The sequence below is a fragment of the Papio anubis genome, chromosome 16 (genome assembly GCF_008728515.1).
Source record: "Papio anubis isolate 15944 chromosome 16, Panubis1.0, whole genome shotgun sequence".
Lineage (NCBI taxonomy): Eukaryota > Metazoa > Chordata > Mammalia > Primates > Cercopithecidae > Papio > Papio anubis.
The window spans coordinates 4,122,659-4,138,266 of NC_044991.1; the positions used below are offsets into that span (position 1 = coordinate 4,122,659).

Below are 15,608 nucleotides of genomic sequence, written 5' to 3' on the forward strand. Positions count from 1 at the left end.
AGGCTAGCCCCACCGTCCTTCATCTCCCTCCTCTCGCCCGGCCCAGCCTAGAGGAGAAGTGTGGTGTAAGCATAGCCGTGAACAGTCAGCTCCCCTGGGCTGAAGACACAGAAATGCTGCTTCAGGGCCCAGGCAGCCCTGGTCTGCCCCATGTGGCTTCCAGGGGCACAGCCCTCAGCACAGAAGGCTGTAGGTGTGGCCTGCAGCAGGGGGTGGAGGCTGGGAAGGGCTTGGGGGATCCAGGGGATGGGTCAAGGCCTGTTCAGAGCCAGCCTGCAACCACCTGCTCCGAGTCAGCCCTCGGGCCCTGCTCTGCAATAGGTTCAGTTGCCCTGTGTTTGCCTTCCTGGCCCCAACCCAGGTAGGAGGATCCTGGCACACCTGCTGGCTGCAGGCTGCCCTTCCTCCTCCTCAGGTGAAGAGATGCCCACTCTGAGCTGTGCAGCTGGGAGCCAGGGTGAGCTGAGCCCCCACCTGCTACCCCAGGGGGACCCTGCCACGTCTCTCTTAGCCTAACTTAGCTGTGCAACAACCTCCCACCTGCCCTGCACTGGCCGGCCCCTGGGCTCACTGGGGCCACCTTGTGGCTGCTCACGGCCACAACCCCACAAGTTGGGGCCTGAGTTCCACACCGCCTGCATTTGTCCCCTGTGGACTTTTGTCCTCTGTGCCACCTTCTTGGGTGGCACCCGCCACACGCTGTGCTGAGCTACTTCTAAACCCCACGGGGGGCCAGACGCACTGGCTCATGCATGTAATCCCAGCACTTTGGGAGACTGAGGCAGGCGGATCACCTGAGGTCAGGAGTTCGAGACCAGCCTGGCCAACATGGTGAAACTCCATCTCTACTAAAAATACAAAAAATTAGCCGGGCATGGTGGCACATGCCTGTAATCCCAGCTACTCGGGAGGCTGAGGCAGGAGAATCACTTGAACTTTGGGGGTGGGAGGTTGCAGTGAGCCGAGATCGCGCCACCGCACTCCAGCCTGGGCTACAGAGCGAGACTCGGTCCCCCCCCCAAAAAAAACTAAACCCTATGGGGGAAGATACTCGTTTTCGTTTATAGGCTCTTCCCGTTTCACATGAGGAGCATCGCGGGACGCATCTGTTCCCACACGAAGGACACCAGGTCGCTGGGGGCAAAAAGAGGGATCCTGAGAAGCCATCTGGGAAAGAGAGAACCGAAAGACAGTGACAGCAGTGACGATGGCTCACAACTCCTGTGTGCCAGGCACCGTTCTGGGCACTTTATACGAACCCGTGAAGAGAGTGGCTGTCAGCATGAGAGGAGCTCTGGGGACACGGGATGGCTCGCAATGGGGCTCCTTCCTCTACCTCCCCACAAAGCCTTTGGTAGACCCCACGGCCTCATATGCCTTCAGATGAGTTTGTGTGGAAGTGGAGTGTGGGGCATGCAGGCCTGAGAGCCGGGGCAAGGCCTGTCCCCTTGGGGTCACTTCACCCTCACAGGGATGCTGGAGCAGGCCTGGGATCCCCCCATCACGTGGAGGGAATAACCAGGGCTCCCAGAGCTGGAGCACAGTGCCCAGGCTGTGGCCGCAGCATGACCCAGGCCCTCTGGGGGCGTTTCTCCACCCGCCATGGCCCTCCCAGCCCCCCTTGCTTTCCAAGGCTGGCCCAAAGCCCCAGGCCTCTCAAGTCTCCTACATCCCCAGCCCCCTAAGGTCCCAAAGATTTCCCAAGGTCCCTTAGGCCTCTGGAGGTCCCCCAAGGCTCCCCAGGCCCCCAAGGCCCAAAAGATCCTCCAGAGACCCCTCAAAGCCTTCCCAGGCCCCTCAACGATCCCAAGGCCCCCCAGGCCCCTTAGGCCTTCCTAAAGCCCCACAAGGTCTCCTAGGTCCTCTAAATTCCCAAGACTCCCCAAGACCCTAGGTGGCCCTCAAGACCCCCAGACCTCCCTGCATCCTCAGCCCTCCAGGAGACCCTGTCAGCAGCTGCCTCTTCTGGGATGGTCAGGCTGAAGTCCCCAGGGGTGAATCAACCTGTTCAGCTCCTTGCTTCCTGACACCAGCTATTGGTCATGGGCTGACCTATGGTATGGTGTCTTGGGATCACATGACCACCAGGCATGGTCACATGGAAAGTTCAACATGGCTGCTCAAGGAAGCACCACCATATAGAGTAGGATTTCAGTGAGTTCTTCCAGCACCCAGAGCTTGCCTGCAGTCAGGGAGGTCTCCCCCTGAGGTGTCCACTTGTTACCACAACCTGGGTGCCCCAGGCATGGGCCCCTGTAAGCCTGCCCTAGGAGGAGAACAAGCCAGTGGGACACAGGGCCGGTGGCTGGGTCTGAATCTTTTTTTGAGACAGAGTTCACTTCTGTCGCTTCAGGCTGGAGTGCAGTGGTGCACCTCATCTCACTGCAACCTCACTTCCCGGTTCTGGCAATTCTCCTGCCTCAGCCTCCCTAGTAGCTGGGATTACAGGTGTGCACCATCACACCTGGCTAATTTTTGTATTTTTAGTAGAGATGGGGTTTCTCCATATTGGGCCGGCTGGTCTGAACTCCTGACCTCAGGTGATTCACCCACCTCAGCCTCTCAAAGTGCTAGGATTACAAGTGTGAGCCACCGTGCCTGGCTGGGTTTGAGTCTTTAACACTTCCCCTCTGCTCCTGGATCCCCCCCATAGCCAGCCCTTGCTCACCAAGGGGGAACCAGCAGCCCCTTCCTCACCCCTACATACCCCTCCTGGGCGTTGGGGTCTCTCTCAGCAATACCAGTGCCATGATGCATCCCTCGTCCTCTCTGCTCCTTTCCCTCATCTGGAGGCCTAGGCCCAGTCATCCAGCCAGCCTCCACCCAGCTCCTCTCTCTGCACACAAAGACTGACCTCATCAAGCTGCACTCCTGAAACACACCAACAAACCAGAAACTCAGCCTCCCCTTTGCCCACAGGATGCCCACGGGCAAAACTGTCACCAAGAGGAGGAAGGAGGGGCCCAAACCGGCTCTGTCTCTGTGGAGAAAGAGCCTGCCTGCGGCTGGACCCTGGTTGTGTGGCTTCAGGTATGAGTCCCTTCCCCTTTTGGGCCCCAGTCCCCTCACTGCACATCTAGGGTGATGGCATGTCATGGCCCAGGGTTAAGAGCACAGACTGGAGAGGGACTCCCTGGGTTTGACTTCTGGCTCTGCTGCACACTGGCTGTGCGACTCTGAACAAGTAACCTAGCCTCTCTGTACCTGAATTTTCTTGTCTGTTAACAGGGATCAAACAGAATATACCATTGAGGTCGTTAAGAAGAGTCAGTAAATTAATGTTTGTAAAGTATTTATTATTATTATTTTTATTTTTACATAGAGTCTCACTCTGTCACCCAGACTGGAGTGCAGTGGTGCAATCTTGGCTCACTGCAACCTCTGCCTCTCGGATTCAAGTTGAGTCTCATGCCTCAGCCTACTGAGTAGCTGGGATTACGGGCCCTGCCACCACACCCGGCTAATTTTTTATGTTTTTGGTAGAGACAGGGTTTCACCATGTTGGCCAGGCTGATCTCAAACTCCTGACCTCAAGTCATCCACACGCCTTGCCCTCCCAAAGTGCTGGGATTTCAGGTATAAGCCACTGCGCCCAGCCAGGATTATTATAATTTTTTTCTTGCTGATTTGAGTTCCTTGTAGATTCTGAGTATTAGTCCTTTGTCAGATGCATAGTTTGCAAATATTTTCTCCCATTCTCTAAGTTGTCTGTTTACTTCCGCTGTGTAGAAGCTTTCTAATTTAAGTAGGTCCTGAATATTTACTTTTGTTTTTGTTACATTTGCCTTTGGAGCCTTCGTCATAAATATTTAGCCTAGGCCAATGTTCATAAGAGTTTTTCCTAGCGTTCCTTCTAGAATTTTTATGATTTCAGGACTTAGATTTAAGTATTTAACCCATTATGAGTTAACTTTTGTATGAGAAATAGGGATCCAGTTCCATTCTTCTACATGTGGCTATCCAATTTTCCCAGCACCATTTATTGAATAGAATGTCATTTCCCCAATTTATGTTTTTGTATACTTTGTGGAAGATCAGTTGGCTGTAAGTATTTGGCTTTATTTCTGGATTCTCTATTCTGTTCTATTGGTCTGTATATCTACCTTGATGCCAGTACATGATACCAGTAGACACTTCCTTGATACTGTCTTGATAACTACATCCTTAAAGTATAATTTGAAGTTGGGTAATGTGATGCCTCCAGATTTGTTTTTTGCTTAGGATTGCTTTGGCTATTCAGGTTCTTTTTTGATGCCATATGAATTTTAAGATTGCTTTTTCTAATTCTCTGAAGAATGACGTTGGTATTTTGGTTGGAATTGCGGTGACTCTGTAGATTGCTTTGGGTGGTATGGTCACTTTCAAAATATTGACTGTTCTAATCCATGAACATGGGATGTATTTCCATGTGTTTTTGTCATCTATGATTTCTTTCAGCAGTGTTTTATAGTTCTTTTTGTGGAGATCTCTCACCTCCTTGATTAAGTATATTCCTAAGCATTTTACTTTTTGTGTCTAGGTACTGTAAAAGGGATTGAGTTCAAACTCCTGACCTCAGATGATCCATCCGCCTCGGCCTCCCAAAACACTGGGATTACAGGCATGGACCAACCTGGTGAAACTCCATCTCTACTAAAAATACAAAAATTAGCCTGGCATGGTGGCGGGTGCCTGTAATCCCAGCTACTCAGGAGGCAGAGGCAGGAGAACTGCTGAACCTGGGAGGCAGAGGATGCAGTGAGCCAAGATCGTGCCATCGCACTCCAGCCTGGGCAACAGGAGTGAGACTCCACCTCAAAGGGGGAAAAAAAAAAAGGGATTGATGTATGGCAATGCTACTGATTTGTATACATTGATTTTGTAACTTGAGACTTTATTGAATTTATTTATCAAATCTAGGAGTCTTTTGGAGATTACTCATATCGTTGGCAAACAGAGATAGTAAAACTTCCTCTTTTCCAATTTGGATGCCCCTTCTTTCTTTCTCTGGCCTAATTTCTCTGACTAGGACTACCAGGCATTGCTGCCAGGTCCTCGCTAGGCCCTGAGTAGACAGTGATGAACCAAAGGAAAATACAACATACCTACAAGTAACCACATCCCACGGCAGCCTGGGGTCCTGGTTCAAAGGGTTGTTAGAGGCAGAATAGAACATTTATGCCTTGGTTGATTAGGGAAGGGTTCTTGAAGGAGAGGGTATTTAAGCTGGGCATGGGAGCCTGGGCTGGTAGTGACAGAGGCACAGCGCACAGAGACCCATGCAGCCCACTGATCAGCTGATTGATCTGCAAGAGACTGAACATGGGTGGGTGCCAAGTCAGCTGGCATCAAGAAGCTGAAACGACTTTATTATAGAGCTAAGAGCAGATTCTTGAGCCCACTTGGTTTGGTGCCCTGCACATTGCAACTGCCTGGCAACATGACCTAGGGGTGGCCATGGCACTGGCCATGCTGGGGGCCAGGGAGGGACAGGATGGGCCGGTGACCTCCCAACACAGCTCCTCTCACAAACCTCAGTGGATCCTGAGGTTGGAGGTCCTGACACCGACGTGACTCATGAAATAAGACCCTTGGAGGCTCGCCTGTCTCACCCTATGCAGTGCTTCTGAGTTGTCCCCTCTTTAGGCCTCCTGTTCCTGCTAAACCCTGAGGCCCTCAGAAGCCGCTGCTGAGAGCTGACCTGGGAGCCCAGGGCCTGCCTAGGCAGAGACTGTGCCCAGGAGCCAGTGAGCTGCCTTGACTCCTGGGAAGGCAGCCAGCACCTGCACCAGCCTGCCTGGGCGTACCTCTTCCCTCCAGCCAACTCTGGTGCAGCTATCAAGACCCAGCCTGGCTATCACCTCCCATAAAAAGCCTCACTGACCCCTAGACTGGGCCAGGTCCTCCCATGGGGTCTCCAGCCTTGGGATTTCCCTCTGTTTCAGGGACAGAGAGCAAGGAATTACATGTAACAGAAAAAAAACAGCTCAGACCAGCTCAAACAGAAAAGGAAATCTATTAACTTCTGTAACCATTATGTCCAGGGTATCTTCAGGATACTTGGATCTAGGGCTCAAAGGGGGCCTTTCTTTATGTTGGTTCCATCTCATAGTGGTTCCAGACTAACATTCTCCCCTGTCTGCACCCCTGGGTGAACCAGAGATTTCCTCTGCCCAATGGTTCTACCAAAAGTTTCAGAACTGGACCTCACTGGCTGTGATTAACCTGGTCGAGGTCCCATGTCCATCCCTGAAGCGTGAAGGACTGGGGCTAGCTCTACCTGGGCCATGTGGCCTGAGAGCTGGAGAGGAGAAGCGGTATAGTTAGCAGTTGAAGGGGAAATGGAGTTGGCCAGGCAGTAGCATGGCTGTCCACCTCACTGTGGCTGGCTCCCCACCAGACTGCCTACTGCTCAGGCAGGGACAGTGTTTAAGCCCCATCTGTGCCCCAGCATTGCCCTGCATAAGGCAGCACAGGGCAAGGGCTCTAGCAGAGCAGCTTTGGTTAGGTTCCTCAGGGCCTTGCACATGCTGTTCCCTCTGCCTAGAACAGCCCTGCACTGCACCCCTACCCATTGCCTCCACTTAGTACCACCTCATCCAGGGATGTGGAATTCTAGGAATTCTGATTAGATGTACATTAGACTCACTCATTCTCTCCTCCCAGCCTTCTTACCTTTCTTTCATATTTTCTCTCTTCTCATCTTTCTGTGTTGCATCCTAGGAAATTTCTTCATATCTGTGTTCCAATTCATTGATTCTCTCTTCAGCTGTTTAATTCATAGTTTCAACATTTGCATTTTTTCACTTGTAAAAGTATATTTGGTTCCTTTTCAAATCTCTCTGGCCTTTGTTTCTCCAATAGACTCTTTTGCCTTTTTGATCACCTTCCTTATTCCATTAAATCTTCCTTAATTGGCTGGGTGCAGTGGCTCATGCCTGTAATCCCAGCACTTTGGGAGGCCAAGGCAGGCAGATCACCTGAGGTTGGGAGTTTGAGACCAGCCTGACCAACATGGAGAAACCCCATCTCTGCTAAAAATACAAAATTAGCTGGGAGTGGTGGTGCATGCCTGTAATCCCAGCTACTTGGGAGGCTGAGGCAGGTGAATCATTTGAACCCAGGAGGCAGAGGTTGCAGTGAGCCGAGATCATGCCATTGCACTCCAGCCTGGGCAACGAGAGCGAAACTCTGTCTCAAAAACAAACAAACAAACAAAAACAAAAAACTTCCTTAATCTGCAGGCAGATTTAGCTGGAATTCCTTAGATGGAATAAGGAAGATGATCAAAAAGGAAAAAATTGGTAGATGAAGAGACTTCATCGATTTCTTTTCTTTTCCCTCCCTCCCTCCTTTCCTTCCTTTTTATGTATTTATTTATTTTTTTGACAAGATCTTTCTTACTCTGTCTCCCAGGCTAGAGTGCAGTGGCACTATCACAGCTCACTGCCGCCTAGACTTCCTGAGCTCAAGTGATCCTCCTACCTCAGCCTCCCGAGTAGCTGGGACTACAGGCATGCTCCACCACATCCCCTAGTTTTTGCACATTTTTGTAGAGATGGGGTTTTGCCATGTTGCCCAGGCTGGTTATGAACTCCTGGACTCAAGCAATCTGCCCATGTTGGCCTCCCAAAGTGCTGGGATTACAGTCGTGGAGCCACCACACCTGGCACTTTATTTATTTATCTATTTATTTATTTATTTATTTTTATTTTGAGATGGAGTCTCGCTCTGTCGCCCAGGCTGGAGTGCAGTGGCGCCATCTTGGCTCACTGCAAGCTCCACTTCCCGGGTTTACACCATTCTCCTGCCTTAGCCTCCTGAGTAGCTGGGACTATAGGCGCATACCACCATGCCCAGCTAATTTTTTGTATTTTTAGTAGAGATGGGGTTTCACCGTGTTAGCCAGGATGGTCTCGATCTCCTGACCTCGTGATCTGCCCACCTCGGCCTCCCAAAGTGCTGGGATTACAGGCGTGAGCCACCCTGGCTGGCACTTCATTTATTTCAAGCAGTTCTCAGAGGTCTAAATCAGTTTGTTATTTCTATTGAGTCTCACCTTATGGTGGCTTGTCTCTTTGGGTCTGATTGCGTGTGTGTGTGTGAGTTCGTATTTGGTTGTGCTTCATCTGTAGGAATCCTGAAGGCCTAAATTGGGATGCTTTCCTCCAGAAAGAATTTCTGATTGCTTCTACCAGTTTATCACTGACCAGAACCAATTTAATTTAATTTCTTGAGTGGGGATTTTCCTGTCTATGAGGATAATGTAAATTTAACTTCAGCATTGCAGGAGAGCAAATGGTTGCAAATCCTCCAGGGACATTATTATTGTTCTTAAATATTTTCACCTGGAGCTCTGAAGCAGACACCCAGGTTTCCCAGAGGGATCCCTGTCCTGGCAGGCAGATTTGTTGGAAACACTCTCTCCTTAGGGGGGTAGCCACCTTTGAGGGTCTCAAGTCAGTGTAGGAGTCTTAGGTTCACTCCCCCCACCCACCACTCTGCATTTGGCATTACCTAAGGAAAATGCTTGTTGCTCATCTCTGGTTCCAGATAGTTTGCTTTATTTATTGTTTCTTTCTTTTGTGGAAGGAGGGCTTCCTTGTGATCTTGGCAGTGCAATAATGTTATGTCTGTAGACATTTACTTGCAATCAGATAGCGGATGGCATTTTAGGGTATCTGGTCACTATGCTGCCAGAAGTCAAGTTGACTCAGCTCACTCTGGGAGTTACATCCTTGGCTGCCAACATGGCTCTCATCTTGCTCCAGGGTAGTAATTTGGAGAGAATCAGAGTGTATTTTCTGGCTAGGCCATGGAATGGGGCCTGGCCCCTGCTGCTTACTCCTCAGCTCTCATGCCTGTTTCCAAGCTTTGGGGCCCTGCAGCAGTCCCCCTTCCTGGTGACCTCATAGGTTCCTTTGAGGGGAGCCAGTGAGATGCTGCGACTCAGTGCAGCTGGAATGCATAGCAGCAACAATGAAGGGGCACCTGTGTGTGTGTGTGTGCTGGGGTGCACTGGGGTGTGTTGAGGGTTTTGGTGGTGGGAAGAGCCCTAGAATTGTTCAAGCCGGTCATCTGGATTGGACGTTACCTAGAACACTCCCAGATTTCCTCTCCATTTTAGGCACCACAGATACAACCTAATGGGATGCTTTGCACATGGCCAAAGTGAACAGAAACATCTGAGTGCAACAGAAAGCAACCCCACATGCCCTCGGAGACAGGCCTAAGCTCTGCTTATCCTGAGGGCTCTCCAGCCCTCACATCCTCCTCCTCTCCTCTCAGGCACATTCAGACCCATGCTGTCCACATTCACTCATCCCCAGTCCAACCTTGATACCTGTGTCCCTGGTTGGGGGATCTGTCTCCCTAGGAGATGCCGCCCCTCTGAAGGCAGCCCTGGCCTCGACCTCGTTCACCCAGGAGTATTTATTGATCTTCCCTCTGTACCCGGCCCTCTGCTCGGTGCCACACAGTGGAAGGAGCTGGTCTTGGCCCTCTGGGGTCATCATTAGGGAGACAGTGATACAGGACAGTGACAGCTGTAATGCACAATGCAGTGGTTGTGGGAACAGAGGAGGAGCACCCTAGCCTGCCCAGAGGACAGGGAAGGTGTCAGAGGAGGCAGCATTTGAGCTGTGACTAGAACACCAAGTCACACATTGCCAAATGTACAAACTGGGGAAGGGGCAGGTGGGGGATGGGAGATGAGGCTGACTGGTGGGCAGGGCAGACCCGGAAAGGTCCAGAGATGAGGAGCTTCCCACGACCCTTCAAGAGGGGAGCAACCCTCTCAGATGTGTATTTGGAAGATAGATTACTGGGTTCTCTGAGACTGAACCCCACATCTGTGAAACCTTTATGGCTTCGTAAGAGGGAACCAAAGTATCGTTCTGAAGCTGTTCTTCATGATACCCAGGGTGAGGGTACCTGGCTTAGATGAGTGAGAATCACCCCCATTTGCAAAGTGCAGTAGAGTTCACGTAAATGACTTGCACAAGAACCCTTGACTGGTAAGTGGAGTGCACCAGCTACTGACTGCTGTGTAACAAACCACCCCACAACCTCATGCCTTGAAACAACACTTCGTTATTATTTCTCAGGGTTCTGTGGGTTGGCTGGGCTCAGCTGGGCAGTTCTTCTGCTTGTGGTCTCTCATGCAATTGCCGTCAGATGGCAGCAGAATGTCGAAGATGACTTATTGCTCACCTCTCTGCACCCTCAATGTCCTCTGGGTAGCCTCTCTCCCTCAGGCTGGTCAGACTTCCTAGGTGGCAGCAGTCTCCTGAGAATGCAAAGGCCAAAGCTGCTGGGTCTTGTTAAGGCTCGCTCCGGCCTGGAACTGGCACAGTGGCACTTCACTGCATTCTGTTAGTTAATGTGAGGGTTAGGGCCGATTCTGTGTGGGAGGGGACTAAACAAGGGTGGAAACACCAAGAGGCATGGTTCCTGGGGGCCATATTTGGAGATTGGCTGCCACACAGCGAACCTTGCCTTCAGGCTCTGTCTATGCATCTTAACCACTATGACTCTTCTCCTCTGGAGAGGCCGTAGCCACAGCTGGGGGTCTCTGTTTGAGTTACAGCGAGACCCTGCTTCTCTGATAACTGCTCCTGCAGTCACATTTTTAGTATGTGATGCTCAGAGATAGTCCATGGGATGTCTGTATCAGTTATCTATTGCTGTCTAACAAAACTCCCCCAAATGTAATAGCTTCAAACGCAACCACTTATTCTTTCTCGTGAGCCTCCAGGCCCACTGGGTGGTTCTGCTGATCTGAGATGGGCTCACTTCTGGGGTCACTAAGGGTTGGCAACATGGCTCTGCTGTCTTAGCTGGGCTCACATTTCTGGGGCCTCAGCTGGGACAGCTGCTCTCGGCTCCATGTCGTCTCTCATACTCTAGCACAGGGCTCCCGCAGGGCACAAGAGTACTTAAGGTCTAGGCTCAGAACTGACATCACCTCCACCTCACTGTATGGTCAAAACAAATCATAAGGCCATCTGCCAGATTGCAGGGGTGGCGAAATAGCTCCCAGATTCCCATGAGCTGAAGTGTTACCTTGCAGAAGGCATGAAGGCAGGAAGGAGTGGAGCCACTTGTATGTACATCAGCTGCCATTGTGCCTGTGTCCATTTGAGAGGAGCCCTTCCCAGCAGCAGCCAGCCCACACCAGGTAGCCAGGCTGGGTGAGCCAGGCCGGGCTGGGTTTCGGGCCCGGTGCAGCACTCGGTGGACACCTTTGTGTGTACTCTCATGACCCTGTCCGACCCTGATGGCTTGACCATGTGGCTGCTTCACACAGACAGGGCCAGCTTGGGAACTGGGAATTAGAAACAAGATTCTCCTTCACCAGGAGCCGTTCATTTGAACTGGAGAGAGAGCTGAGCCCAGGAGCTCTGGCTGATGACAGGGTGCCTAGAGAAGCAGAGAAAGCAGCTCAGAGAGAGGAAGAAGAAGAAAGGCAGGGGCTGAGGGAGGCCATTTTGAGGGAGAGAGGAAGAAGCCTCCCCACGACCCCACGGGAGGACTGCCCTGGGTCTGGGGGGCTTTCAGGTGCTGGGCCCACCCTCCCCTGTCCTGGCCATGTAGCATTTCCTCAGCTCTGCCCGTCTAGTGGCATTATTGCTTTAAAATTGAGATGCTTCCTGGGCCATCAGCTCTGTAGAGAGCCACAAAGCTCCTTTTGGGTCCATGTCAGAATTCTGCTCCCCAGACGGAGATGGCCTCATGGGCTGCTCCAGCACCAGCCTGTGCGATGTGGTCCGTGTGGCCAGAGAGCTGGAGGCTGGGGGTTTGGCATTCCTGGGACCCGGAAGCAGCTGGGAGACTGTCGGGGCCTGCAGGGGCATGGGAGCGGGGGTAGAAGATTGAGGGTCCAAGTTCCAGGGCAAAAGGCCAGGAGAGCTATCCCTAGCCCCCCACCTGCCAATGCCAGCGGGAGCCAGGACAGCCGGACATGGGTCCTCCAGGGGACAGCAGGCTGGACGATGAGGAGGCAGAGACTCAGGCTGGAGGCCCTGAGAACCCCTGTCACCAGGCGGCCACATAAGCCACATTGTCCCCACATTGCACCCAGAAACTGGAGAGATGGCAGTGGAGAAGGGGAGGGACTTGGGGTCTGATGTCATGGGCTGGCCTCGGTTTTTTTTTTTTTTTTTTTAGACGGAGTCTCACTCTGTTGTCCAGGCTGGAGTGCAATGGCGTGATCTTGGCTCACTGCAAACTCTGCCTCCCAGGTTCAAGTGATTCTCCTGCCTCAGCCTCTGAGTAGCTGGGATTACAGGCACCTGCCACCACACCTGGAGAATTTTTGTATTTTTAGTAGAGACGGGGTTTCATCATGTTGACCAGGCTGGTCTCCAACGCCTGACCTTGTGATCCGCCCACCTCGGCCTCCCAAAGTGCTGGGATTATAGGCATGAGGCACTGTGCCCGGCTGGGCTGGCTTCATTTTGTGCCCACTGCCCAGCAGGAGGGGCTCAGGAGGACACTCAGAGGGTTACAGGCAATGCAGAGAAGCTACACCTTCTCTGGGCATGTGGGGCATAGAGGGAGGTGGAGTTTTTTTGGACCCTGGAAGCGTGGGGTCCATCCCCCTCTTATTTCCCAGAAGAGCCCCAATTTGTTACCATGTCCACACCCCATGCGAAAGTAGAGGGGAGATTCTGGTTTACACTAAAGCCAAAGCTCTGTCCTGTTGGGCCATGGCCAGGGCATTCACCAAACACCCCCTCAGCGGCCCAGCTCCCAACACCAGGGATGTCTGGCCTCTCTCTGGGGGAGATCCCACATTCCCTGTAGTCCACCTCCCATCCAGAAGCTTCTGGAATCCCTCCCTCCTTTCCCAGGTCCGCCTTCCCCTCCGCAAGCCTCACCTCCAGTCCTCTCCTTGGAGGTTCCGTCTCCACCTACAGGAGCCCACTCAGACAGACCCGGTGAGAAAGGCTGCCTGGCTCTGGCCTGTCCCATGAGCCAGAACCTGACGCATGGACTGGCCCCGACCACCCTGCTCCACAGTGAAGGCAGGTAGGACAGGGTAGGCCTCCCCACCCCTCCCCTCTGGCCTTTGCCTCACTGGCCGGAGAAGAGCCCCTCGAAGGAGGGAACAGCGTGGGAGATGGGGAGAAAGCCCGGCCTGAAGGAGTGGGTGCTGGTGCCTGCCCCACTGCTCTAATTCCTGCTGCTGTCCCCACATTGATCACAAAAGGACACGGTCATATTCCCCTGACTGGGGTGCGGCAGCGGGGGCCTCTTGGAGCCCCTTCTCCATATGGGTTGGGGGGCCTCACCCGGCAGTATTGCCACAGTAAAGGAGCCGGGCGTCCACATTTACAGAGGCAGAAACAAAGAGATTCAACTCCCCTCATTACTGTGGGTGGGTGAGCAGGTCATAGTCAAAGGAGTGACTCGCAAATGTTGGAATTGCTGACTATGAGAAAGACAAGAACTCTCTTATCCCTAAGACTGGCAGCCTGGGGAGAGTAGCCCCCTCCTCCACCAAAGAAGCTCCTGGGTGGGACTTTGGGATGACCCACCTCTTGGCTGTCCAGAGTCATTGTGGGTGGGTTCTGGTGCCCTGTGTGTTGTTCTGGGCAGACATCCTTTCAGGATGTAAAGCCGCCTTTTCCCGTGTCCTCTGTGGGCATCTGGTTCTGTGCTCAGCTGGTCTCCTCCCCAACCCCTGCTCCTCCCCAGCCACCCATGCTCTCAGATGCACAGCTGACCTTGTGCCTCCACAGCTGAAAATCCCCAGTGCCTGCAGTACGAAGGCCAGACCCCTTAACCCACCTCTGCCTACCTCTCGCCTCATCTCCCACCCGCCTCTTTACCCCGGCGATTTTACCCCTCAGTATTATTAAATTGCTTATAGTCCCAAACCCTCCCCTGCCACACAGACTCTGTTTGATTCCTCTAGGTCTTTGTATATGTTTTTCCCCTTGGCTGGAATTCCACATTCTTATCTGCCTGGTGAATCTTCAAAACCCAGTTACCCTGGACAGCTTTCACAGACAGCCCCCTTCACTGTCTGTCTAGGGTGACCTGTCCCTTGGTTTTGCTCCACAGTACTTGACCGAGTATGTGTGTATGTCTGTCTTCCCAGCACAGCAGACGGGACTGACCAAGGGCGGGCCACACATCTCAAAATGAGGTGCCGAGTCCAGCACAGGGCTGGGCACAGGCGGGCCCCCAACAATGGAGCATGACCCAGATGAAATGAAGCAGCCTTCCCCGAGTCTTGGTGGCCCCAGGAAGCATCTCTGAAGTGTGAGGATTTGGGGGTCACAGTGGGTACCCTCAAAGGCCAGCCTTGGGAATGCTCCTGGCTTCCACTCGAACAAATCTCCCCCTTCTCCTCCCAGAACACCCTGGCCAGGAGTGACACTGATGGACCACTCACCCTCCGGCTGACTGTACAGCCCCGTCCTGGGCTCTGGCAGACCGTGAGCACTGCCTTCCCCGCAGAACCTGGCTTGACCCCCACATGGCAGACATTGTGATGTCAGCCCATGTAGAGACAGCCATCTCAGACCGCTGACCTCCGCAACCAGCAGACAATCAGCGTCTTGTTTAAGACTAAGTTAACTTTAAGATTAAGTTTGTGGCCGGGCGCGGTGGCTCATACCTGTAATCCCCAGCACTTTAGGAGGCCAAGGTGGGTGGATCACCTGAGGTCAGGAGTTCAAGACCAGCCTGGCTAACACGGTGAAACCTCATCTCTACTAAAAACACAAAAATTAGCCGGGCATGGTGGCATATGCCTGTAATCCCAGCTACTCGGGAGGCTGAGGCAGGAGAATCGCTTGAACCTGGGAGTTGAAGGTTGCAGTGAGCTGAGATCGTGCCACTGCACTCCAGCCTGGGTGAGAGAGTGAGACTGTCTCCAAAAAAAAAAAAAAAAAAGACTAAGTTTGTAGGATTTTATTACATCAACCAGAGGAGAAGACTGAGGCCCAGAGAGGAAAACAGACTTGCCCAAGCTCCACCAGGCCTCCTGACTCATCGCCCAGTGCTCCCTGCCTGACCTCCTCACATGACAGGGACAGAGGCCCCAGCTCACATGTCCACTGCTGATTCTGCAGAGGCAAAAGGTTGGAAAGAGCAAGCCAAGTCCATTTCTCTGGGTGGGCAAGTGAGCAAATTCTGTGGTCAGAGAAGCCCGTGTGCCCTGAATCATGCAAAGGAACCGAGGAACCAATTTTAGCAGAAGTTAGAACTTGCAGGAATCAAACGCTCTGCCAATAGCTCCTCCTTGTCCCCTGCGTCCCCCGAAGCAGGTGACGGTGTGCCACGATGTCAAACGGATTTAGAGTTTGTTAGCTTCGTGAGAACCCAGAACACACACCGCCTGCATCCCCGAGGCCAGCTGGGTGGCTCTGGCCTATTTATAGTGTCCTCATCCATCTTCTTTTCTTTTGATCAGGGCAGGACCTGATCTCCTCGGAGGAGCTGCAAATCTCGGCATGCTCGACAAATGCCAGCAGGGCATGAATCATGGGCTCCTGCCTCATGGGGGCCCCCCACTGCCAATGGGACTGGTGGAGCTCTGGGGCTCGCCTGCTGCCCAGCTTGGAGCCAGAGCCAGGCCTGACGGAGTCCTCCCTGCACATTCCAGAGGCGCTCAG

At 52.7% G+C, this 15,608-nt stretch overlaps 1 long non-coding RNA gene across 2 annotated transcripts; it reads right to left on the reverse strand.

The window, feature by feature from the left end:
• Window positions 1-9,372: 9,372 nt before the first annotated feature.
• LOC103888425 lies at window positions 9,373-14,645 on the reverse strand. 2 transcript variants are annotated; one of them, XR_004178882.1, is made up of 4 exons: window positions 14,384-14,645; window positions 11,044-11,400; window positions 10,192-10,267; window positions 9,373-9,524 (listed from the first exon to the last, which is right to left on the reverse strand). It is a non-coding gene; the product is annotated as an uncharacterized LOC103888425 (long non-coding RNA). The 2 variants fall into 2 exon arrangements; XR_652929.4 differs by lacking the exon at window positions 9,373-9,524 and having other exon boundaries at window positions 10,052-10,267; window positions 14,384-14,642.
• Window positions 14,646-15,608: the final 963 nt, after the last annotated feature.